The sequence below is a fragment of the Schistocerca gregaria genome, chromosome 7 (genome assembly GCF_023897955.1).
Source record: "Schistocerca gregaria isolate iqSchGreg1 chromosome 7, iqSchGreg1.2, whole genome shotgun sequence".
Classification (NCBI taxonomy): Eukaryota; Metazoa; Arthropoda; class Insecta; order Orthoptera; family Acrididae; genus Schistocerca; species Schistocerca gregaria.
The window spans coordinates 298,403,233-298,428,418 of NC_064926.1; positions in this window are offsets into that span (position 1 = coordinate 298,403,233).

Below are 25,186 nucleotides of genomic sequence, written 5' to 3' on the forward strand. Positions count from 1 at the left end.
GGCAGACAGAACAGTCTACTAATTCAATGGAAAAGGAAATTGAGGATATGCTAGGTGACGATGAGTTTTAGAAAAGGTAAAGGCTCCAGAGAGTTCTTCTACCTGGGCAGCAAAATGATGGATGGAGCAAGAACGAAATCAAAAGCAAACTAGCCCTGGCAGGGAGGGCATTTCTGTTCAAGAGAAGTCTACTATGTTGCGTTTCATAATGAAAGCAAGAATAATGAAAAATCAAGACATGTTAATAGTATTTGTCGACCTGGAGAAAGAGTTAGACAGTGTAAAATGGTGCAAGATTTTTGAAATTCAGAGAAAAATATGGGTAAGCTTCAGGGAGAGACGGATAGAGTATGTACAACAGCCAAGAAGGAATAATAAGAGAGGAACACCAAGAACGAAGTGCTCGTAATTAAAAAGGGTGAACGACAAGGATCTAGTCTCTCCCCTTGTGTCCTATCTGTAAATCAAAGAAGCAGTGATGGAAATAAAAGAAAAATTCAGGAGTCAGATTAAAATTCAAGGCGAAAGGATATCAATGATAAGATTCGCTGTTGACGTTGCTATCCTCAGTGAAAGTCAAGAAGGATTACATGGTCTTCTGAATGGAATGGACAGTCTAATGAGTACAGTATATGGACTGAGAGTAAATCGAAGAAAGATGACAGTAACGAGAATTAGCAGAAATGAGAACGGCGAGAAACTTATCAGAATTGATTGTCACGAAGTAGGTCCAGTTAAGGAGTTGTTCTACCTGGGCAGCAAAATGATGGATGGAGCAAGAACGAAATCAAAAGCAAACTAGCCATGGCAGGGAGGGCATTTCTGTTCAAGAGAAGTCTACTACTATCAAACATAGCCTTTAATTTGATGAAGACATTTCTGAGTATATACGTCTGGAGCACAGCATTGTATGATAGTGAAACATGGACTGTGGGAAAACTTTAAAAGAAGAGAACTGAAGTGTGCGTGTGTGTGTGCGTGTGCGTGTGTGTGTGTGTGTGTGTGTGTGTGTGTGTGTGTGTGTGTGTGTGTTGGGGATTATGGGCGCTCAAAGAACTGAAGCATTTAAGATTTGGTGCTACAGGCGAATGTAGAATATTAGAATATTAGGTGGATTGATAAGGTAAGGAACGAGGAGGTTGTGCGCAGAATCGGAGAGGAAAACAACATGTGGATAAGGAAATGGGATAGGATGATAGGACATCTGTTAAGATGTCAGAAAATGACTTCCATGGTACTGGAGCAAACTGTAGAGGGAAAAAGCTGTAAGAGGAAGACGTAGAAAATAATTGACGAAGGTTGCAAGTGCTATGCTGAGATGAAGAGGAGGTACAGGAGGGGAATTCGTGGCGAGTCGTTCCCCTACCCCCACTCCCCCCCCCCAAAAAAAACAAAAAAAGAAAAAGAAAAACAAACAGTGGCTACGCGTCTTGGCAGGGAAACTACGAGTCCTCGGTAGCTCGCTGGAGGGAGTTGGCACCATATCTGCCCACACACAACTCACATAATTCCTGAAAATACCTGGGAGGGGCGCCATGAGTTCTGACGCCACATTCAAACGGTTCAAATGGCTCTGAGCACTGTGAGACTTTTTCATCAGTCCCCTAGACTTAGAACTACTTAAACCTCCCATCGGTGTGGTGAAGGAGGTAATGAGATTCACCAGACCCTGCAAGGCTCTGGCACTGTGCCAACGTCCAGTTCCGGTGATCATGTGCTCATTTCAGCCGTATTTGCAAATCCCTTGATGTTAACATTGGTACGTGCATGGGTCTTCGTTAGGAGTGTGGGTGCACTGTGTACTCAGGCACACGTGTACTTTGGCCAGCAGTAAAGTCTGGTCTTGGTTCCGCCACAGTTCGTCACCTGTCCTGTTTTACCAGTCTCCCAGCCTACGACGTCCGACATCTGTAATGAGGGGTGGCCACCCAGCCCCAGGATATATGGACGTGGTTTCACCTTGGTTTCACCACATGCTGAAGACGCTCACCACAGCACTGCTCGAACACTCGGCAAGTAGTGCAGTCTCCGATACGTTCGTGTCGATCGTCCGAGCCATCACAGCTGCCCTCAGACTAACTCAGATAGATCGCGCGCCTTCCCCATTCTACGCACAGACAGCTCGCTGGTAGTACATGCACCGTGCATGTGCTTGACAGCAGTTGTTCCTTGCCAGGTGACGATGTTATCGCCTGGACAGCTTTATAGTTGGTCGGCCGTCATAATATTCTTGCTCATCAGTGTATACTATTCACTGATATTCTTTACGAAGACACTGAAAAAAGGAAGAGCAGGCTGAAGGATTTGATACCATACCGGCAGCACAGTAGCCATGAACTTCACCACCTGCGTTAGACTCGGTTGGCAGAAACATGACTACATGTTACAGGTATAGGTGACACGCTCAGAACTTCAACACAGATTTTCTCGGTAAGTAGACGCCGTCGCATGAGAAGCCACCGGCTAGGTACTCATGACAGATCCCTCTACGCTAAATGTAAGAGTCATCAAAATTCATGACTAACATGTCTGATGACCACTTGTTAGATCCATTAAGAAAATGCGTCACACCGCCCCCCCCCCCCCCTCCAGATAGGGACCGAGCGAGGTGGCGCAGTGGTTAGCACACTGGACTCGCATTCGGGAGGACGACGGTTCAATCCCGTCTCCGGCCATCCTGATTTAGGTTTTCCGTGATTTCCCTAAATCGCTTCAGGCAAATGCCGAGATGGTTCCTTTGAAAGGGCACGGCCGATTTCCTTCCCCATCCTTCCCTCACCCGAGCTTGCGCTCCGTCTCTAATGACCTCGTTGTCGACGGGACGTTAAACTCTAATCTCCTCCTCCTCCTCCAGATAGGATTTAATGTGGGAGATATGGACCCGAAAACTACGTCTGCTCTTTGGATTCCTCATCCGTAAGGTAACTGGAGTGAAGAGCCGTACCATTTGGACAGGAGATCTGGAAAGTTAGAAAAACTTGCCCATAACCACATTAGATCCTTTGTCACACTACCAGATTTTTGACAAAATCTGATCAACTGGTCTCAATGACATGGGCCGGCTCCCACATTACTCTGAGCAATCCTTTCTTGATTAATTTTCAAATTTTTCCTAGCCGGTACCACATCTTTCGGATTTTCATAGCATCAGTCTTCTCTGGAAAGGACCATAAGTTAGAGAGGGGCGTCTTAGGTTTCAACGTAAACGTCAGACTGGCCATCTTTACGTGCTTCATGGCCAAAAGTGTTAAAAGCAGAGCTCAACCAACACTTAGTGTGATCGACGTGATGGTAGACAAAGGGCGGTGCACGTAAATTTCGATTGACGTAGTCCGTAAACGAGTGATGCAGGTAGCACTGTTTTATACACTCCTGGAAATTGAAATAAGAACACCGTGAATTCATTGTCCCAGGAAGGGGAAACTTTATTGACACATTCCTGGGGTCAGATACATCACATGATCACATTGACAGAACCACAGGCACATAGACACAGGCAACAGAGCATGCACAATGTCGGCACTAGTACAGTGTATATCCACCTTTCGCAGCAATGCAGGCTGCTATTCTCCCATGGAGACGATCGTAGAGATGCTGGATGTAGTCCTGTGGAACGGCTTGCCATGCCATTTCCACCTGGAGCCGCAGTTGGACCAGCGTTCGTGCTGGACGTGCAGACCGCGTGAGACGACGCTTCATCCAGTCCCAAACATGCTCAATGGGGGACAGATCCGGAGATCTTGCTGGCCAGGGTAGTTGACTTACACCTTCTAGAGCACGTTGGGTGGCACGGGATACATGCGGACGTGCATTGTCCTGTTGGAACAGCAAGTTCCCTTGCCGGTCTAGGAATGGTAGAACGATGGGTTCGATGACGGTTTGGATGTACCGTGCACTATTCAGTGTCCCCTCGACGATCACCAGAGGTGTACGGCTAGTGTAGGAGATCGCTCCCCACACCATGATGCCGGGTGTTGGCCCTGTGTGCCTCGGTCGTATGCAGTCCTGATTGTGGCGCTCACCTGCACGGCGCCAAACACGCAGACGACCATCATTGGCACCAAGGCAGAAGCGACTCTCATCGCTGAAGACGACACGTCTCCATTCGTCCCTCCATTCACGCCTGTTGCGACACCACTGGAGGCGGGCTGCACGATGTTGGGGCGTGAGCGGAAGACGGCCTAACGGTGTGCGGGACCGTAGCCCAGCTTCATGGAGACGGTTCCGAATGGTCCTCGCCGATACCCCAGGAGCAACAGTGTCCCTAATTTGCTGGGAAGTGACGGTGCGGTCCCCTATGGCACTGCGTAGGATCCTACGGTCTTGGCGTGCATCCGTGCGTCGCTGCGGTCCGGTCCCAGGTGGACGGGCACGTGCACCTTCCGCCGACCACTGGCGACAACATCGATGTACTGTGGAGACCTCACGCCCCACGTGTTGAGCAATTCGGCGGTACGTCCACCCGGCCTCCCGCATGCCCACTATACGCCCTCGCTCAAAGTCCATCAACTGCACATACGGTTCACGTCCACGCTGTCGCGGCATGCTACCAGTGTTAAAGACTGCGATGGAGCTCCGTATGCCACGGCAAACTGGCTGACACTGACGGCGGCGGTGCACAAATGCTGCGCAGCTAGCGCCATTCGACGGCCAACACCGCGGCTCCTGGTGTGTCCGCTGTGCCGTGCGTGTGATCATTGCTTGTACAGCCCTCTCGCAGTGTCCAGAGCAAGTGTGGTGGATCTGACACATCGGTGTCAATGTGTTCTTTTTTCCATTTCCAGGAGTGTAGTTTGCGCTTTCCATCTCAAAACAAGGTTGCTAAACGCCATCGACGTAAGTGCCGTGGTGTTGTCCAATACTAGGACTACACACGGCGCAAAAGTACCAAAAATTCCCTTCGGACACTTAATAGTTGTCGGCACATTAAAGTTCCTAGTTGCGATTAACCAACAAAAATGGGTACGCGTGTCAACTCAAATCAGCATAAAGGGATTCACTCCCAAAGGAAGAACTGACCACCATAATCAATGTCTATTTTGTGCATCGGTGTCTGTATAACGTTAAGAACGGTAACACTTGCCGAGTGTTCAACGCAGGTATACTTAGCTAACAGGTCACACAGGAAAGTACCAGTTTCCGACCTCCCTGTTCATCCACTCCCAGACAGACTTGTCACGGATATTGAGCCTAGTTTTAAAGCTGCCTAATTGACCCCTATAAGTGATTCATAACCATATTTGAACATGGACTGAACCAGTTACGATGGTAACACATGAACCAGACATCACAAGACACGAGCTAGACATCATAAGACGTATCCCCTCATAACATGAAGTTTTCCTATTTCTCCCTCTTTTACACGCTCTGTTATGGGGGCCATTTCCGGATTTGCATCTTGTTGTTGCCTGGCGATCTTAGAAATTAGGGGAAGCAGGATGGAAATCGGACAAGCTTCTTCTGCTGTGATTCGATATTAATAACTTGCCCCTGTTCCTCACACTGTACATCTCCCTCGTTGTACTGGCCAAACACGCTGCTCAGATCGTCAGCGACATTGTTTCCCCCCCTTCCCCAAATGTGTTTTCAACATTAAACTGAAATTCTGAGATCCTAACTGCCCACCTGATGATAAATCCTGTCCGCCTTGTCCTCTTGAGGATCCACCTAAGGACTTTCTGGATAAATTGTCCGGTGTGCTAAATACGTCTTAAACTTCCCTAAGGCAACAACACCGCCAAGGCCTCGAGTTGGTTCACACAGTACTCAGCTTCCAACGAAAAAAGTCCACGACAGGAATAAGCCACAGCACAGACCACTTCTATTAGGATATTCCTGAAGTTGAACAGCGGCCTCCCTAAACGTCGAAGCGCCCATCTCAACAATAAACTCCTTCCCAAATGCGGTCATCGCCAACATAGGAGTGCTTGTCACATTGCATTTCATTTATTGCCTATTTAAACGCTTGCTCTCTTATATTTGGTATACTTCACTATTTTACATTTAACAATACTCTGTACCACATTACTAGCAAAAACTGTTTTGAGCAATAAAAACCAGAGCAATAACAATTATTTACAAGGAGACTTGAAAAGTAATTGAGTGAAACGGAAGGTGCAGATAAGAAAAGTTAGTAATTAGGAAGAAAATAATAAAGAGATAGAAAAACTGATCAACAGATTCTCTTTTAGTGTTAAAATGAAATATAACATATACATTAGAGTAGCTGTCGTTGCTGTGTCAGGTGGGAGAGCCTCAGCAGAAACATCAAACCTGTCTCACCTAACGTAACATACAAAATTGTGTCTTCTTACGTTACTGAATGAAATACATAATGACTGATTCTGTGTCTATTAGTGTCCAATGTTAATGAACTAATACTACTTAGTACATATTTTAAGTACTCCTATCGGGTATATCCATTGCATTATTTGTGTTGCTATATCTAGACTTAGTATTAAATGTTCTATATGCTTTTATGTTTGTGTGCCAATTCATATAGGCAGGAGGGGAGCCTCGGAACTTAAAATTTGAGCCACTTCTTCCCCTGGAATGTTTTCCTTAGGTGTAACGATTTTCTCATTGTTTATGGTTTCCTTTACATTATTCGTAACCGGATTTAAAGTGCAGTTTAGATACATTGACCAACGTGTGCTTTTCTTTTCATTCTCTTATTTGTCTATTTTGTGTGTTGTGCTCCTTGTGTTATCAAGCTGTATGTGATTGTTGTCTTTGTTTCATTTAAGTGTCTTCTTCTACATTAGTGTCTGTGTGTGAGTTTGTGGCCTCCCAATGATCTCGTTGTCATATTTATTGTCTACAAACATCATGTAGTGTTCCTGAAATTTTATTACCGATGTTGCCTAGAATAGCGGATGTAACGTTACACTTAAGTAGGAGTGTTAATAAGCCGCCTACAGTCGGCGGGAGGTTAGGTGAACTGTAACGAGCCCAGCACTAAGGGCGTGCCGCCGTCGGTCCGGTGGCTGGAAATGGGGTAAGTACCACAAGAGGTAGCTGGACAATAGTCGGTCACTTAGCAGAATGCCGAATCAAATGTGCCTCTGAACCTACAAGTTTAAACGTTTTGTGGGATTTCGATGATATCATCCAACAAGATAGCATTGCGCTATAGCTATCATTCCTGGAAGCCACTGATCTGCCTCTGCTTTACTTACTGACTTGTGATGTCTTTTATGTATTTTTACTATGTAAATATTTGTCAGAGAATTGTATTCTCCACAATAACACAGCAAATGGATGCAAAATTAATACCTCATATTTTGTCACTCTAGTGTAGCTGTTTAATGAATGTCTTACTTTTTTCGATAGATATTTACTTGACTACTGATTACAATTCCCAATTCAAAATCATGGAAATTTAAGAAGTGTTCAGTTGTATGTGCTGCCTGACGCCTCTATTGCAAAGAAAACCCCAAGAATATTGTGTCAAGAAGGTCTAAAGTTGTTTAAACAAAATTTAGTAGAGCAATCTGTTAATTACAGTGAGCGCTGTGACGAAAGACTGCTGGCTTTATGACTTTTGAACAAACTGTTTATTACACTTATTGTTAATGCTTTGAGTACCTACAGATTCTTAAATATTTCTTTTAGTTATATACTGTTGCATAACGTTAGTTTAGTGTGGGAAGTGGTCATGGTGAGTCAAATCATGTGTGTACAGCTTAAGGGCGATGCATTTTTGTTGGGGATGACCTTCAGCCAAATTAAAAGCAGACAGTGGCAGAAAACCGCTGCAGCCAAGGGGAGAGACACTTCCTTGAGCGGACAGCTCAAAGGAGCAACTGAAGAATTTTACGTTATCTCTCGAAGGAGGAGGACACTTCAGATTGAGAGATGATGGAAGACAGACCTGCCTGTGATAATACATGATGTTGTATCATGTAGGTGCCGGACTCTGGGCGGCGAAGGTGGCGTTAGTCATGGTAAATTCACCCACTGCTTCGTCGGTCCGTGTTCCATTGTCAAGGTCCTCAGGCCAGCCAATTTGTTGGTTGGTGAATGGCCTCTTCCATACTTTAACTTCTGAAGCAATTTTATGTTTCGGGAGTTCTCAACGAGCTTCATTGTACAATTCCTTTTCCATTCACATTATGGAACTAGGAATAGATAGTGAGCTGTGACGGCTCTTTTCAGTATCGATAACTTTTAGCGTGCATCACCAGGAGGCGCGGATGATTTCCTTATGCGGTTATCGCTGCCTCGCGTAACTCTCGAAAGCGTCTACAGAGAGCGGCTACTGGAGAGCGCGGAGCAGGCAGTTGACGGGTAGTTTTCGCACAGTGTGCCACAGGGAGCAGTAGCAGCAGTGCTTGGAGCAACGGACTAGAGGTGCGGATCGGTGCGACGCTTTTCCATGTCGTCGCTGACTCTTCTTCGCCAGGACTGGACAGAGGGCAACGGTCTGGTTCGCTAATGTTACGCACAATCAGTTGTTGAGCTGTGTGCACCGATTTCTCGCTCCACAAGCTGTTTGATAAGATGTTCGTGTTTATGTGTATTGAGTCGTTATGCACGCCTTGGATTTTTTCCTACGATTTTAGGAATGGTGTATCGCCCTGTCTGATGTGTAATTTTTAAGTAACTTGTCCCTTAATATGCTGACTAGCGTTCTCTCCCAAAAAGTTTGCCATGGTAAATGTCGCTATGGTTACGTAATGTGCCCAGTTATCACGCATAACTATATCTGGGGCATAGTCGTATCCTGGTTTTAAAATGAAAAAAAAAACATAGTTTTAAAAGTCTTATGCAAGAAAACAAGCTGTTTCAAGGTTTAACAGTTGTTTTCGCAATGTTTTAGAAACTGCTGGGCTATAGTACTACAATTTCCCAGCTCAGTTAATGTTAAGACCCGAGCGAGTTGTTTATCATAGTCCTTCCTGGAGGAAATTACAGGTTCCTTTCTGCAGTTCTCTCTTAGCGAAGCTTATTTCCTAGGGTGTATGGACTTAATGGAAACGTTCTATAGGTGCAATCGTGGTTAAACTGTAACTTTACTTACAGTATAATCCAGTCACTTATCTTTCTTGTTGTTAACAGCACTTTCTAAGTTGCTTGGAGAGTGTTCCTCGAGCGGTCTAAGGCGCTGCAGTCATGGACTGCACGACTGGTCCCAGCGGAGGTTCGAGTCCTCCTTCGGGCATGGGTGTGTGTGTCTGTCCTTAGGATAATGTAGGTTAAGTAGTGTGTAGCTTAGGGACTGATGACCTTAGCAGTTAAATCCCGTAAGATTTCACACACATTTGATTTTTGAGTGTTCCGCGTAGGCGGCTAGTCGCTGCGTGGGCCTCACTTACGGCTCTCGAGTATTTCCTAGCGCGACTTGCTGTTTGTTTGCAGTCGTGCGTCCTGGCTGTTGGTGCTAAAGCTGAATATCTTATCTGACTTGCTTCTCACAAGTAGTTTTGAAGTGGTTCAAATGGCTCTGAGCACTATGGGACTTAACTTCTGAGGTCATCAGACCCCTAGAACGTAGAACTACTTAAACCTAACTAACCTAAGGACATCACACATCTCCATGCCCGAGGCAGGATTCGAACCTGCGACTGACTTTTGATGTTCACCTTCTGGGAATCTGCTTAATATTTTTAGGAGATTATCTAAAACTGTTTTAATTATTTTAACTGGCTGGATTATTTAAAACTTTAATTTGAAAGCCGGCCGGGGTGGCCGAGCGGTTCTAGGCACTACAGTCTGGAACCATGCGACCGCTAAGGTTCTAATCCTGCCTCGAGCATGGATGTGTGTGATGTCCTTAGGTTAGTTAGGTTTAAGTAGTTCTAAGTTCTAGGGGACTAATGACCTCAGATTTTAAGTCCCATAGTGCTGAGAGCCATTTAATTTGAAAATTGTAAAAAAGACAATAATGTTAAGGTCTTATTTCCTGAATTGGTTTGAGGTTGTAATTATTGCAAGTCAACGGCTACATTTTTCACTGTTGTGATGACGACGAACGAGTCGTCGCCAATGTTGACTGGTGGCCAATGCTAAATAGAAACATATAAATTACACCAGGTTTGTCAGTAACGACTATTAGGTGCTGGCAGCATGGTCTGGATCTGCAACGACTAAAGTAATTAGAAGTAGTTGGTAAAAATAATATATATTGTACTTAACTGGTTGTACAGGATTCGTCTTGGCTGCGTACATACAATTATACACAGACAGCTATTGATGCCTCACCTAGGCCATACGTTACTAAGCGCCTTGATAGAGGTTGCTGCCTATCAGCTGAAGGCTGGGCTACTTTACTACTTGACGTCCGGAGCAAGAGTGGACGTGATCTCGCTAGAAACTTGATGCAAGCCGCGGAGCGGCGCTAGCGGCGCTGGTAGTAACTCGCGAGTCCAGCGATACTAATACGGACTGCTATCTATGACTGCAACCCCTAACAACTGTGGTATTCAACCTTGATACCACATTCACCATTTTGAACGCCTTCATCGTTGTAATGTCAAATCAACTTTAATTTGCTTAACTGTATTTCAAAGGGGACCTGTTATTAACAAAAAGAGAAAAAAAGAGATAGAAAAATAGATTTTGTTCATCAAGAATTAATGATAGTTTAAGGGGCCGAGTCCTTGCATGTCATTTTCCTTATCTTGGTAATTCTCAATTTCAGAGAGCATACGAGTTACCACTTTTTGTATCACCTGTGTAAATTTGTGACTCATCATGCTGAATGAGCTATTTTGAGATAACGAATATTTTGTTATTGTTACGACGAAATGATCGTAGTTTTCGCGAGTCTTTGATGACTGTTTAGTTTGGGGATTTTCCTACTATTCTCATACCGCTCTTAACACAAGACTACTGCAACTGATTAGGGTATTTTCTGTGTATACTTCAACTGGATATCGTAGGACCACCTTCATGTTTACTTCAGGTTTACTTTCTTGAATAAACATTATTCAACATAATTCTTTGTCTACTTCATTTACAGACACTAGAACAGAACCCTTTTTATTAAATTATTCATTGATCTTTTGTTTTATATCTCTGTGTCTTTTATTAATTCGCAATTCTAGCCAATGCATAGACTATTTGACTGCAAAATCACACCCAAAAAGTTATCTACTGGGCATGATAGCAGACGTTTGCGGTTCTACCATACGAATGAATGGAATTATTCTTATTAACAAAGCCGTGCACCGCCCAGCTACCTAAGGTGCGAGCAACATCAGGTAAAGTAGCAACTGGTTTGCTCATATGGACTGTTGGTTAGAGAGAAGCTTTTGGCAATAGCAGAAAACTGAAGTAGCGTCACATGGACCATGAGCAATGAGGTTTTATTTGTTGGCTGAGGACCATATTGCACGTATTCGCTTCCAGACACGGAACTACACCTACATTTATGCATAGCAACTTACAAATAATCGGCCATGTTGTGATATGTGCACATTGTGTCTACATCTACATCTGCATGGCTCCTCTGCAGATCACATTTCACTACTTGGCAGAAGGTTCATCGACCACCTTCACAATAATTCTCAATTATCCCTTACTCGAACACCGCGCAAAAGGAAAAACAGAGAGTGAGAGAAAGAAAGAGCGCCTATATCTTTCCGTGTGATGATCGTTTCTTCCTACGGAGCTCATGGAGCTCAGCGACAGCAAAGTATTTTCCCATTCGTAGGAGAAAGTTGATGATTTAAGTTTCGTGAGAAGATCCCGGTGCATCTAGAAACGCCTTTGTTTTAGTGATGTACACAACAAATCCTGTATCATGTCCGTGACACTCACTCCCCTATATCTCGATAATATAAAACTTAGTGTCCTTCTTTGAAATTTCTCAATGAACTCTGTCAGTCCCATCTGGTAAGGGTCCCAGACTGCGCAGTAGTACTCCGAGAGAGAACGGTAGCTGTAGTGTAGGCAGTCTCTTTAGTAGGTCTGTTGTATCTTCTTAATGTTCTCCCAATAAAACGCAGACTTTGGTTCACCTTCCCCACATAATTTTCTTCGTGTTCTTTCCAATTTAAGTTATTCGTAATGGTAGTTCATAGGTATTGGCTTCAGTTTACGGCGTTAAGATTTTATTGATTTATCGGGTACTCCAATTTTAACGAATTCATTTTAGCACTCACGTGAACGGCCTCTCACTTTTCATTGTTTAGGGTCTATCATAAATTTTTGCTCCATACAGATACCTCACCCAAATTGTATTGCAACTGGTTTCGATCGCTAGAAATCTCTTCTGTTTTACTCAATGCCTTTCGGTAAATTACTACGAACTGTGACCTCTGTGACAGGAAATGAAGAACCCAGTCGCATAACTTAAATCCATGTTGACAATGTGTCAATTGACCGTTCTCTTCGAGGTAATTCATAACGTTCGAACACTGCCGTCTGCTTCACGTCTGCTCTGGAGCGAGCTACGTTAGTTTAAGTATTAACTGTATTTTTCTTACTTGTCGCTTCATCCGTGTGTTTTTGCTTTTAGGAAGCTTTAATTGTCGAGTGCTAGTAATGATGTTCCATAGATTTCGTGTTTGTTTTGAATACAGTCAGAGAGAGTCCCTTCAGTCAGCCATAGTGCCAGTAGTGCTAGTGTTTGTTTTCAATACAGTCGAGAGACAGGTAGTGCTATTTTCATTGTTTTCTACAAGAAATGTCTAGCAACCACAGTTTAGTCAACAATCAGCCGCCTTTAGTGAATTAGCAGTCTAGTTAAAAGTTGATTAACTCTCTACAGTAAATTGATTTCTGAGGATGGATAGGATGTGTGACTGCTGTGGACGGACGCAGGAGGAGCTGGCCACTGTTAGCGAACAGCTGAACATGTTGATGGCCGCGGTCAGCCGTCTTCAGGCTGCTGCCTTGGAGTGTAGAGGCAGTGGGGAGTCTGGTGCGTCGCATGGTACACCCCACGTGTTACATACTTCACCCACTGTCCCTGCTTTCGAGACATCTTCGCGGGTACAGGGCGCGGTTGGGCCACCCTCTCCGCAAGGGGAGTGGCGGGTTCAGCGGCGTTCGCGGCGCACGAGGCGGAGGGTCAATGTGGAGGCTGCCCGTGTGGCATCGCACTCTCTGCCTGTGAGTGGACATGTGGCCGCTCATTCAGCAAGGTCCGAGCAGGCACACCGGGGGAGGGGTTTATTAGTTATTGGGAGCTCCAACGTTAGGCAGGTGATGGAGCCCCTTAGGGAAATAGCGGAAAGATCGGGGGAGAAGGCCAGTATTCACTCTGTCTGCTTGCTGGGGGTCTCATCCGAGATGTGGAGGACGCCCTACCGGCGGCGATACAGAGCACTGGGTGAACCCGACTGCAAATTGTTGCTCATGTCAGCACCAATGACTCCTGCCGTCTGGGTTCAGAGGTCATCCTCAGTTCGTACAGGCGGTTGGCGGAATTGGTGAGGGCGGAAAGCCTCGCTCGTGGGGTGGAATCTGGGTTAACTATTTGTAGTATCCTTTCCAGAACCGATCGCGGTCCTCTGGTTTGGAGCCGAGTAGAAGGCTTAAACCAGAGGCTCAAACGATTCTGCGGAGAGCTGGGGTGCAAATTTCTCGACCTCCGCTATAGGGTTGAGAAATGTAGGGTCCCCCTGACTAGGTCGGGCGTGCACTCCATGGCGGAAGCGCCTACAAGGGTAGCGGAGTACGTGTGGAGTGCACATGGGGGTTTTTTAGGTTAGAGAATTCCCTCCCTAGGCCCGACAAGACGCCTCCTGAGACGCGGCAAGGCAGGAGTAGGCAAAATGCCACAGGGAATAACAATATCAATGTGCTAATAGTAAACTGCAGGAGCGTCTATAGAAAGGTCCCAGAACTGCTCTCATTAATAAACGGTCACAATGCCCATATAGTACCAGGGACAGAAAGTTGGCTGAAACCAGACGTAAACAGTAATGAAATCCTAAACTCAGATTGGAATGTATACCGCAAAGACAGGCTGGACGGAGAAGGGGGAGGCGTGTTTATAGCGATAAGAAGTGCAATAGTATTGGAGGAAATTGAAGGAGATCCGAAATGTGAAATAATTTGGGTGAAGGTCACGGTCAAAGCAGGCTCAGACATGGTAATTGAATGTCTCTATAGACCTCCTCGCTCAGCAGCTGTTGTGGCTGAGCACCTGAAGGATAATTTGAAAAATATTTCCAGTATATTTCCCCACCATGTTATACTTGTGGGCAGAGAGTTTAATTTGCCGGATATATACTGGGAGACTCAAACGTTCATAACGGGTGGCAGAGACAAAGAATACAGTGAATTTTTTTTAAGTTCTTTATCTGAAAACTACCTTGAGCAGTTAAACAGAGAACCTACTCGTGGCGATATTATATTACACCTTCTGGTGACAAACAGACCCGAACTATTTGAAACAGTTAACGCAGAACAGGGAATCAGCGATCATAAAGCGGTTACTGCATCGATGAATTCATCCGTAAATAGAAATATTAAAAAAAGGTAGGAAGATTATTCTGTTTAGCAAAAGTGACAAAAAGCAGATTACAGAGTACCTGACGGCTCAACACAAAAGTTTTGTCTCCAATACAGATAGTGTTGAGGATCAGTGGAAAAAGTTCAAAACCATCGTACAATGTGCGTTAGTTGAGTATGTGCCAAGCAAGATAGTAAGAGATAGAAAAGAGCCACCGTGGTACAGCAAGCGAGTAAGAAAACTGGTGCGGAAGCAAAGGGAACTTCACAACAAACATAAACATAGCCAAAGCCTTGCAGAAAAACAAAAATTACGCGAAGCGAATTGTAGTGTGAGGAGGGCTATGCGAGAGGCGTTCAGTTAAGTCGAAAGTAAAGTTCTATGTACTGACTTGGCAGAAAATGCTAAGAAATTTTGGTCTTATGTCAAAGCGGTAGGTTGATCAAAACAAAATGTATAGACACTCTGTGACCAAAATGGTACTGAAACAGAGGATGACAAAGGCCGAAATACTAAATGTCTTCTTCCAAAGCTGTTTCACAGTGGAAGACTGCACTGTAGTTCTTCTCTAGATTGTCGCACAGATGACAAAATGGTAGATATCGAAATAGATGACAGAGTGATACAGAAACAATTACAATCGCTCAAAAGAGGAAAGGCCGCTGGACCTGATGGGATACCAGTTCAATTTTACACAGAGTACGGCGAAGGAATTTGCCCCCCTTCTTGCAGAGGGGTACCGTAGCTATCTAGAAGAGCGTAGCATTCCAAAGGATTGGGATAAGGCACAGGTCATCCCCGTTTTCAAGAAGGGACGTCGAACAGATGTGCAGAACTATAGACCAATATCTCTAACGTCGATCAGTTGTAGAATTTTGGAACACGTATTATGTTCGAGTATAATGTCTTCTGGAGACTGGAAATCTACTCTTTAGCAATCAGCATGGGTTTCTAAAAATACGGTCGTGTGAAACCCAGCTCGCGCTATTCGTCCACGAGACTCAGAGGGCCAAAAACACGGGTTCACAGGTAGATGCCGTGTTTCTTCACTTCCGCAAGGCGTTTGATACAGTTCCCCACAGTCGTTTAATGAACAAAGTAAGAGCATATGGACTATCAGACCAATTGTGTGATTGGATTGAAGAGATCCTAGATAACAGAATGCAGCATGTCATTCTCAATGGAGAGAAGTCTTCCGAAGTAAGAGTGATTTCAGGTGTGCCGCAGGGAAATGTCATAGGACCGTTGCTATTCACAATATACATAAAGAACCTAGTGGATGACATCCGAAGTTCACTGAGGCTTTTTGCAGATGATGCTGTGGTGTATCGAGAGGTTGTAACAATGGAAAATTGTACTGAAATGGAGGAAGATCTTCAGCGAATTGACACATGGTGCAGGGAATGGCAATTGAATCTCAATGTAGACAAGTGTAACGAGCTGCGAATACATAGAAAGATAGATCCCTTATCATTTAGCTACAAAATAGCAGGTCAGCAACTGGAAGCAGTTAATTCCATAAATTATCTGGGAGTACGCATTAGGAGTGATTTAAAATGGAATGATCATAGAAAGTTGATCGTCGGTAAAGCAGATGCCAGACTGATTCACGGGAAGGATCCTAAGGAAATGCAATCCAAAAACAAAGGAAGTAGGTTACAGTACGCTTGTTCGCCCACTGCTTGAATACTGCTCAACAGTGTGGAATCCGTACCAGATAGGGTTGATAGAAGAGAGAGAGAAGATCCAACGGAGAGCAGCGCGCTTCGTTACAGGATCATTTAGTAATCGCGAAAGCGTTACGGAGATGATAGATAAACTCCAGTGGAAGACTCTGCAGGAGAGACACTCAGGAGCTCGGTACGGGCTTTTGTTAAAGTTTAGAGAACATACCATCACCGAAGAGTCAAGCAGTATATTGCTCCCTCCTACCTATATGTCGCGAAGAGACCATGAGGATAAAATCAGCGAGATTAGAGCCCACACAGAAGCACACCGACAATCCTCCTTTCCACGAAAAATAAGAGACTGGAATATAAGGGAGAACCGATAGAGGTACTCAAGGTACCCTCCGCCACACACCGTCAGGTGGCTTGTGGAGTATGGATGTAGATGTAGAAATATATGTTGCAAAATCCTGGTGCACGTCGACTTGGCCTGTTATTTCGTGGATTACGCCTATTGTCTCTCTTGTGACCTGAGCAACTTTGAGTACGGATCCTTCATCGAGTGAGCAGCTATAGATGTTCAGTATGGAGCTATTGTGTCAGCATATTCTGAAAACCATCCCTACAAGCCCTATAGAAAGGCACATATCTTACGATCAAAAGAGGAGAACGAAAACCAGGTGTTGAACTAAATGGTAAAACTACTACTGTCTCAATCGACAATATACAACTGGCGTACTTATTTCCAGGAATGCCGCCTACACTTTTGCCTCAAAACTAGCCTCACCCTCAGAAGCAAGTACTAACATCCAAAAGAAACTCACAAGTTGACTGAAGATCGCGTTCCGGAAGTCAAGTTCATTTTCCTCTAAGAAATTTGAGTGACACACCGATACCTCTTGGGTGGCTGATGTAGCGAATAAGACAGTGGCCTATTGTAAATCGTACCTGCCTTCTTGTCCGTGGCCCAGCCGCCAGGGGCATTCTCGATGCGACATCGGCACTTGTTTATTTAACGACGCTCCATGGAACTAAGGTCTGAGAAATATTTTCGCTTAATGAAGGCATGCCTCACCTTGCACTAATTAATTTTGAAGGGTAAAATTCTGATGAAGACTGTTTTTTGCGCCTCGAGAAATTATCCGCGCCAACCGTTTCGCCTCCAGAAATCTTTTGAGCCATACCGAGAAGAATCTCTTCCCCGCTGTCTGTATCGCCGTCTGAAAAGTCTGTTTCGACGGAACAATGTCTTTAGCGCAACATACAGGACTCAGTAACTTGTTTCTCATCAACATGTATCTTGTAAATAACTATTTTGTTATTTAGAGTTCGACGAGTGCTTGAAAATTTCTGTGCTCTAACTGCTGAATTACTCAACCTTTATTTTGTAAAGCCTTTCTGACACTATGGATTCTACCGAGCCATCAGTTTAGTAACTCATGGTTGCGAAATAATGACATGAATTATTTGTAGAAAAATGGAAAACTAGAAGAAGCCGACCTCTGGAAAACCAGACTCCTTTAATAACTTCCCTGTCTTCCATCTGTAATCATTAAGTTCCGTAACGTCCTAACGACAACATACTATTTGTACTGCGATGAATATTATGACGGACGGCACAGTCATGGAATCACCAATGTCTCTATCAATTGCAAATTTCTTCATGGAGCACTTCGAAGAGCAGGCTCTGTAAACTGCGACATTACGACCGCCGTGCTTCCTACCATTCGTTGATGACACGTTCCTGATATAGCCTCATGGTGAAGATACACTACAGCAGTTCGTCGATCACACGAATAGTGTCCAAGCCAACATTAAATATACTGTCGAGATGGAGAAGCACGGCAAGCTACCATTCTTGGCTGTTTTGGATGAGCGGAAGGCAGGAGGCCAGCATGGTCATTCAGTGTACCGTAAACGAACACACACTGATCGGTACTTGAACGCCAATAGTTTCCACCACCCTGTACACAAGAAAGTGGTCCTGAAAACGTTGGTTCATAGAGCGAAGGTTATCTCTGAGGACGACCACCTACAGTCTGAATTGCAGAACTTGAACCGTCTTTTCGGAGAAAATGGATACAGCGAAAAAGACATCGCAAACGCTTTCAAGGACCGCCCACGGAAGACACCTAGTGAATCAGTTGAAGACGGACTGCATTTCCTGCCATACTGTGGGGCAAGTAGCAGTAAGTTAGAACGGATGTTGCAGAAACATGGCCTAATACCAGTGTTCCGACCCGCCCCGAAGATACGAGATATGTAGCGCCCTGTTAAAGACGACATTGTTCTTCGAGTGTTCGGCGTTTGTGGTGTGCGCTGTGAATGTCGCAGCATGTATATTGGACAAACAATTCGCACGGTTGCGGAGCGTTGTACTGATCACAAGGGCCATATAAAACAAAGGGAGCTTGACAAGTAGGCAATAGCGGAGCATTGCCAAGAAAACGGATATACCATAAAATACAGTTCGAAAATACAAAAGTGTTGGCTCATGCCTCTACATAAAGGAAGCGGCCGAGAATCGTTTAAACAACAACAATTTCGATAGAGACCACGGGTACACACTCAGCAGGGTATGGTGGCGGGCGTTGGACTTCGAAAGAAAGTAAAGGCAAATGGACGACGCAAGAGCGGCAGTTTCAAACGTGGCGCCTGCCCCTGGCGCCACCTGACGTCACCGGTGCTGCCACGGCAATAGCTCTGCTAACATCCCGGGTCGACTTACACCCGCGCACCACAATGGTGTATGTGATTGGCTGCTGATGATGTTATCATGTCTATTTAAGTGAGAAAACCGTAGCAGCCCCGGCAGTCAGTGAAATCTTGACGACGATGGCGGAGATGCTCATCGAAAGGTAGAGGATTTAATTCAAATTGACGGGTTTTCAAACCGAGAACGTTTTATTCACACACCATATAGCCTCTGCGTTTCATTTCTGCTCATATGAACTGCTGCCTTTGAAGACAACATTTTGGCACAGACTACGAGATGTACCCGTAGTCTAGGGGCAGTCCTCTGATTCTGGATGCGACCCATCTAGAGTTGCTCTTGTGCGCTCACTTCTTCATATCAGAGTAGTAAATACATTTATGCCGGCACGGTAGCTCAGCGTGTTCGGTCAGATGGTTACGCACCCACTGTAATACAAAAAACTGAGTCAATCGATCAAAAACGAACATAGATGGATGTCTTACGACGTCCGTCCCGAGCAGATGCAACAAACAAAAACGAACAAAATGAGATTAAAAAAAAGAAAGGTGGTAGCGTCTTTGATTCATAATCAAAACGTCTTCGTTTCCGGGTACGATCCCCGCCACTGCCTAAATTTTGATAAATAATCAGCATTGGCGGCAGAAGACTTCCGGCATAAGAAGTCAGCCTCATTATGCCAACGGCCTTGTCAAAGAGGGCGGAGGAGCGGATAGAGGTTCAGGGCACTCGCTTGTCCTAGGGGTGGGAAATTGCCCCTAAAGACGGAAGAACCAGCAATGATCAACGACATGAGGATGCAGAAGGCAATGGAAACCACTGCATTAAAGACACGTAACGTGTATCCACAGGACATGTGGCCTGTAGTTGAAGAAGTGTCATGATGATCTCTCCATTGGCAAAAGATTCCGGAATAGTCCCCCATTCGGATCTCCGGGAGGGGACTGCCAAGGGGGAGGTTACCATGAGAAAAAGATTGAATAATCAACGAAAGGATAACGTTCTACGAGTCGGGGCGTGGAATGTCAGAAGCTTGAACGTGGTAGGGAAACTAGAAAATCTGAAAAGGGAAATGCTAAGGCTCAATCTAGATATAGTAGGGGTCAGTGAAGTGAAGTGGAAGGAAGACAAGGATTTCTGGTCAGATGAGTATCGGGTAATATCAACAACAGCAGAAAATGGTATAACAGGTGTAGGATTCGTTATGAATAGGAAGGTAGGGCAGAGGGTGTGTTACTGAGAACAGTTCAGTGACCGGGTTGTTCTAATCAGAATCGACAGGGGACCAACACCGACAACGATAGTTCAGGTATTCATGCCAACGTCGCAAGCTGAAGATGAACAGATAGAGAAAGTGTATGAGGATATTCAAAGGGTAATGCAGTATGTAAAGAGGGACGAAAATCAAATAGTCATGGGCGACTGGAATACAGCTGTAAGGGAAGGAGTAGAAGAAAAGGTTACAGGAGAATATGGGCTTGGGACAAGGAATGAAAGAGGAGAAAGAGTAATTGAGTTCTGTAACAAGTTTCAGCTAGTAATAGCGAATACCCTGTTCAAGAATCACAAGAGGAGGAGGTATACTTGGAAAACGCCGGGAGATAGGGGAAGATTTCAATTAGATTACATCATGGTCAGACAGAGATTCCGAAATCAGATACTGGATTGCAAGGCGTACCCAGGAGCAGATATAGACTCAGATCACAATATAGTAGTGATGAAGAGTAGGCTGAAGTTCAAGACATTGGTACAGAAGAATCAATACAAGACATTGGTACGGAAGAATCAATACGCAATGAAGTGGGATACGGAAGTTCTAAGGAATGACAAGATACGTTTGAATTTCTCTAACTCTATAGATACAGCAATAAGGAATAGCGCAGTAGGCAGTACAGTTGAAGAGGAATGGACATCTCTAAAAAGTGCCATCACAGAAGTTGGGAAGGAAAACATAGGTACAAAGAAGGTAGCTGCGAAGAAAGCATGGGTAACAAAATAAATACTTCAGTTGATTGATGAAAGGAGGAAGTACAAACATGTTCCGGGAAAATCAGGAATACAGAAATACAAGTCGCTGAGGAATGAAATAAATAGGAATTGCAGGGAAGCTAAGACGAAATGGCTGCAGGAAAAATGTGAAGACATCGAAAACGATATGATTGTCGGAAGGACAGACTCAGCATACAGGAAAGTCAAAACAACCTTTGGTGACATTAAAAGCAACGGTGGTAACATTAAGAGTGCAACGGGAATTTCACTGTTAAATGCAGAGGAGAGAGCAGATAGATGGAAAGAATACATTGAAAGCCTCTATGAGGGTGAAGATTTGTCTGATGTGATAGAAGAAGAAACAGGAGTCGATTTAGAAGCGATAGGGGATCCAGTATTAGAATCGGGATTTAAAAGAGCTTTGGAGGACTTACTGTGAAATAAGGTAGAAGGGATAGATAACATTCCACCAGAATTTCTAAAATCATTAGGGGAAGTGGCAACAAAACGACTATTCACGTTGGTGTGTAGAATATATGAGTCTAGCGACATACCATCTGACTTTCTGAAAAGAATCATCCACACAATTCCGAAGACGGCAAGAGCGGACAAGTGCGAGAATTATCGCACAATCCGCTTAAGAGCTCATGCATCGAAGCTGCTTACAAGAATAATATACAGAAGAATGGAAAAGAAATTTGTGAATGCGCTAGGTGACGATCAGTTTAGCTTAAGGAAAAGTAAAGGCACGAGAGAGACAATTCTGACGTTACGGCTAATATTAGAAGCCACGCTGAAGAAAAATCAAGACACGTTCATAGGATTTGTCGACCTGGAAAAAGCGTTCGACAATATAAAATGGTGCAAGCTGTTCTAGATTCTGAAAAAAGTAGTGGTAAGCTATAGGGAGAGAAGGGTCATATACAATATGTACAACAACCAAGAGGGAATAATAAGAGTGGACGATCAAGAACGAAGTGCTCGTATTAAGAAGGGAGTAAGACAAGGCTGTAGCCTTTCGCCCCTACTCTTCAATCTGTACATCGAGGAAGCAATGATGGAAATAAAAGAAAGGTTCACGAGTGGAATTAAAATGCAACGTGAAAGGATATCAATGATACGATTCGCTGATGACATAGCTATCCTGAGTGAAAGTGAAGAAGGATTAAATGATTTGCTGAACGGAATGAAGTCTAATGAGTACACGGTATGGTTTGAGAGTAAATCGGAGAAAGACGAAGGTAATGAGAAGTAGTAGAAATGAGAACAGCGAGAAACATAACATCAGGATTGATGGTCACGATGTCAATGAAGTTAAGGAATTCTGCTACCTAGGCAGTAAAATAACCAATGACAGACGGAGCAAGGAAGACATCAAAAGCAGACTCGCTATGGCGAAGAAGGCATTTCTGGCCAAGGGAAGTCTACTAATATCAAATACCGGCCTTAATTTGAGGAAGAAATTTCTGAGGATGTACGTCTGGAGTACAGCATTGTATGGTAGTGAAACATGGACTGTGGGAAAACCGGAACAGAAGAGATAATGGCTCTGAGCACTATGGGACTCAACTGCTGTGGTCATCAGTCCCCTAGAACTTAGAACTACTTAAACCTAACTAACCTAAGGACATCACATACAGCCATGCCCGAGGCAGGATTCGAACCTGCGACCGTAGCAGTCGCACGGTTCCGGACTGCGAGCCTAGAACCGCGAGACCACCGCGGCCGACAACAGAAGAGAATCGAAGCATTTGAGATGTGGTGCTATAGACGAATGTTGAAAATTAGGTGGACTGATAAGGTAAGGAATGAGGAGGTTCTACGCAGAATCTGATAGGAAAGGAATATGTCGAAAACACTGATAAGGAGAAGGGACAGGATGATAGGACATCTGCTAAGACGTGAGAGATGAGGGAATGACTTCCATGGTGCTAGAGGGAGCTGCAGAGGGCAAAAACTGTAGAGGAAGACAGAGATTGGAATACGTCAAGCAAATAATTGAGGACGTAGGTTGCAAGTGCTACTCTGAGATGAAGAGGTTAGCACAGGAAAGGAATTAATGGCGGGCCGCATCAAACCAGTCAGTAGACTGATGACAAAAAAAACAAAACGAGATGTAGACCAGAGCAGGGTATTGGCGGGAAGCAAGGCAGCTGCCTTGTATTGGAAAATTGGTACAACACGATGACACGTGTCTAAGTTGTTGCGGCGACTATGTAGAGAAGCAGCTGGAAGGTGTAGCTAACTGTTAAAAATAAATCATTTTTTATTTTCACAGTGGGTTCTTTTTCATGAACTATCGGAAATTACCTTTCTGATAGCCCTCGTAAAAACATTGAACACTGCCAGTGACATTGTAGTTCCATCAGGAACGGCAAAGAACTTGAAAGTGAAACTGAATAGGATGAATAGTATCTTCAGAGGAGGTATGAAATGAACATAAAGTGAATCAGAACAAATCTAATGGAATGCAGACTAATTAAGCCAGGTGATGATCAAGGGATTAGAGTAGGATATGGGACAGTACAAGTAGTACTTACTTTTCTATTCGGGCAACAAAATAATTTACGTTGGCGTTTGTAGGGTGTGTAATGTAGGCTCGATAGAGCAATGATCATTATTGAAAAATGGAAATTTTTTAAGTCTAATATAAATTTAAGTGTCAAAAAGTATTTTCTAAAGCTATTTGTCCGGAATGTACGAAACCAGTTGAGACAAGAAGAGAAATTTTTCAAATGTTGTGCTATAGAAGAATGCTCTAGACCAGATGAACAGATCGAATAAAGATGAGGTGTTACTTGATGTAAGTGGGATATTTATAGTGCAATTTGACTACAAGAAAGAAGTTGAAAGGACGCTGACTTAGGTATCAAAGAATAATTAATTTGGTGACGGAAGGAAGTGTGGAGAGTTAGAATTGCAGAGGGAGACCAAAACATGAATTTAGTAAGTAGGTTCAAATGAATGGAGGTTTCGGTATTTATTTAGAAATGTATAGGCTTCTATGGGATAGGTTATAGTGGTCATATGTATCAAAGAAGTCTTCGGATTGAATACTACAACCGCATCATTTCCCCTCTTGGCATACCACTCAAATTACATGTATAAAACTAAACATGTTAAAAATTTCCACATGTCAGCTAACAAAAATTGCATGTAAAAATGGAAAAACAAAGAATAATTCCTTTCATTATAACACATCTCTTACTGCAAGCTTATTATCGAAAGTAAAGTTATTACAACCGGCTTCTAACTAGACGCTAGCTTTTGTTTCAGAATCGCAAAATGTTGTTGTTGTTGTTGTCTTCAGTCCTGAGACTGGTTTGATGCAGCTCTCCATGCTACTCTATCCTGTGCAAGCTGCTTCATCTCCCAGTACCTACTGCAACCTACATCCTTCTGAATCTGCTTAGTGTACTCATCTCTCGGTCTCCCTCTACGATTTTTACCCTCCACGATGCCCTCCAATGCTAAATTTGTGATCCCTTGATGCCTCAAAACATGTCCTACCAACCGATCCCTTCTTCTAGTCAAGTTGTGCCACAAACTTCTCTTCTCCCCAATCCTATTCAATACCTCCTCATTAGTTATGTGATCTACCCACCTAATCTTCAACATTCTTCTGTAACACCACATTTCGAAAGCTTCTATTCTCTTCTTGTCCAAACTAGTTATCGTCCATGTTTCACTTCCATACATGGCTGCACTCCAAACAAATACTTTCATAAACGACTTCCTGATACATAAATCTATATTCGATTTTAACAAATTTCTCTTCTTGAGAAACGCTTTCCTTGCCATTGCCAGTCTACATTTTATATCCTCTCTACTTCGACCATTATCAGTTATTTTACTTCCTAAATAGCAAAACTCCTTTACTACTTTAAGTGTCTCATTTCCTAATCTAATTCCCTCAGCATCACCTGATTTAATTTGACTACATTCCATTATCCTCGTTTTGCTTTTGTTAATGTTCATCTTATATCCTCCTTTCAAGACACTGTCCATTCCGTTCAACTGCTCTTCCAAGTACTTTGCCGTCTCTGACAGAATTACAGTGTCATCGGCGAACCTCAAAGTTTTTACTTCGTCTCCATGAATTTTAATACCTACTCCAAATTTTTCTTTTGTTTCCTTTACTGCTTGCTCAATATACAGATTGAATAACATCGGGGAGAGGCTACAACCCTGTCTCACTCCTTTCCCAACCACTGCTTCCCTTTCATGCCCCTCGACTCTTATGACTGCCATCTGGTTTCTGTACAAATTATAAATAGCCTTTCGCTCCCTGTATTTTACCCCTGCCACCTTTAGAATTTGAAAAAGAGTATTCCAGTCAAAATCGCAAAATACACTCCTGGAAATGGAAAAAAGAACACATTGACACCGGTGTGTCAGACCCACCATACT